We start from the raw sequence: 2,860 nt of genomic DNA on the forward strand, positions 1-2,860 counted from the left end.
TCTGTTACTATTCTTGTACTGTGAAGTAAGACTAATGATACACTTCTCTTTCCTTTAATTGAATTTATTGGGGTGACATTGATTAATAAAACCATACAGAATTCAAGTGTTCAGCTCTATAACACATCATGCACACAATGCACCATGCACTCACCTCCCAAAGTCAAGTTGCCTTCCACCACCATTTATCCCCTCTTTGTCCTCTTCTGCCTCCCCTCGCTCCTCTTTCCCTCTGGCTACCTCCATACTGTTGTCTATGTCTGTTTATTTTCTTCTTCACCCCTGTCCCTTTTTCAGCCAGTCCTCAAACCCCGCCTCACCTCTGACAGCTGCAATCTGTTCTCTGTATCTATGAGTCTGTTTCTATTTTGTTTGTTAGTTACTTTTGTTCATCAGATTCCACATGTAAGCGAAATCATATGGTATTTGTCTTTCTCTGACTGGCTTATTTCAGTTAACATAATACTCTCATGGTCCATCCATGTTGTCACAAATGGTAGGAGCTCCTTCTTTCTTTCTGCTGAGTAGAATTCTATTGTGTAAATATACCATAGTTTTTTGATCCATTCATTTACTAATGGACATATAGGTTGCTTCCAGCTCTTGGCTATTGTAAATTGTGCTGCTATGAACATTGGGGTGCATAGGTTCTTTTGGATTGGTGTTTCAGGGTTTTTAGGATATAATCCTAGCAGTGGAATTGCCAGGTCAAAAGCTAGTTCCATTTTTGTTTTCTGAAGAAATTCCATACTGTTTTCCATAGTGGTTGTACCAGTCTGCATTCCCACCAATAGTGCGTTAGTGTTCCCTATTCTTCACATCCTCTCCAACACTTGCTGTTTGTTGCTTTGTTTATGATGGCCATTCTCACTGATATGAAGTGGTATCTGGTTGTGGTTTTAATTTTCTTGTCTCCGATGGCTAGCAATACTGAGCATTTTTTGTATGTCTCTGGACCCTCTATATGTCCTCCTTGGAGAAGTATCTGTTCAAGTCCTTTGCCCATATTTTAATTGGGTTACTTGTTTTCTTAGAGTGGAGTCATGTGAATTCTTTATATATTTTGGAGATCAAACCCTTGTCTGAGTTATCATTAGCAAATATATTTTCACATATGGTTGGTTCCCTTTTTATTTTAATGCTGTTTTCTTTAGCCATGCAGAAACTTTTTATTTTGATGAGGTCCCATTTGTTTATTCTTTTCTTTATGCCCCTTGCTCTAGGGGACATATCAGTGAAAATATTGTTGTGTGGAATATCTGAGATTTTCCTGCCCGTGTTCTCCTCTGGGACTTTTATGGCGTCACAGCTTATATTTAAGTTTTTTATCTACCTTGAATTTATTTTGGTGTATGGTGTAAGTTGGTGATCAAATTTCATTTTTATGCATGTAGCTGTCCAGCTCTCCCAACACCATTTGTTGAAGAGGGTATTTTTGTTCCATTTTATGCTGCCTCCTAGTTTGTCAAATATTAATTGACCATAGAGACTTGGGTTCATTTCTGGGCTCTGTGTTCTGTTCCATTGGTCCATGTGTCTGTTCTTATGCTAGTATCAGGCCGTTTAAATTACAGCGGCCTTGTTAATACAGTTTGAAGTCAAGTATTGTGATCTATCCTACTCTGTTCTTCTTTCTCAAAATTGCTGTAGCTATTTGGGGTTGTTTATGGTTCCATAGAAATTTTTGAAGTGTTCATTCTATATCTGTGAAATATGCCATTGGTACTTTAATAGGTATTACATAAAATCTGTAAATTGCTTTGGGTAGTATGGACATTTTGATGATGTTAATTTTTCCAATCCATGACCATGGTATATGTTTCTATTTATTTGTGTCTTTCTTAATTTCTTTCTTCAGTGTTGTGTAGTTTTTGTATACAGGTATTTTACCTCCTTGGTTAGGTTTATTCCTAGGTATTTTATTTTTCTTGTTGCTATATCAAATGGGATTTTTTTCCTGATTTCTGTTTCTGATATTTCATTGTTGGTATATAAAAATGCCTTTGATTTCTGAATATTGACTTTGTATATCACTATTTTGCCAAATTTATTCATTAGGTTGAGCCATTTTTGGGTGGAGTCTGTAGGATTTTCTATTGCATATATTCTTTCAAATTAGTGTTTTGAATTTCTTCAGATATATGAGTATTCCCAGAAGTGGAATTGCTGGGTTATAAGGCAGTTCCACTTTTAATTTTTGGAGGGAAATACATACTGTTTTCCACAATGACTGCACCAATCTTCATTCTCACTAGGTTCAACAGTACATAAATGTTCTCTTTTTTCCAACTCCTCACCAACATTTGTTGTGTGTTGATAGTCATTCTAACAGGCATGAAGTGATAGCTCATTGTGGCTTTAATTTGCATTTCTCTGATGATTAATGATGTTGAGCGTATTTTCATTTGTCCATTGGTCATCTCTATGTTGTCTTTTGGTCTCTTGCCCAGTTTTAATTGGATAGTTTTTCTTTTTTGGTGCTGAGTTATGAAGTTCTTTGTAAGTTTTGGATATTAATCCTTATCAGATATATCATTGATGAATATGTTCTCCCATTCAATGGGTTGTCTTTTCATTTTGTTGATGGGTTCTTTGCTATGCAAAAGCTTTTTAGTTTGATGTAGTAGCATTTATTTATTTATTTTGTTTCCCTTGCCCAAGGAGATATATCAGGAAAACAAACAAACAAACAAACAAACATTGCTATGAGAAATGTCTGAGATTTTACTGCCTACATTTTCTTGTAGGATTTTTATGGTTTTGTGACTTACATTTAAGTCTTTAATTCATTTTGAGTTTATTCTTGTGTATGGTATAAGAAGGTGGTCTAGTTTCATTTTTTGCACTTACCTGTTCAATT

This window comes from Artibeus jamaicensis, unplaced genomic scaffold (genome assembly GCF_021234435.1).
Source record: "Artibeus jamaicensis isolate MK-2021 breed Jamaican fruit bat unplaced genomic scaffold, CSHL_Jam_final contig_3182, whole genome shotgun sequence".
Classification (NCBI taxonomy): domain Eukaryota; kingdom Metazoa; phylum Chordata; class Mammalia; order Chiroptera; family Phyllostomidae; genus Artibeus; species Artibeus jamaicensis.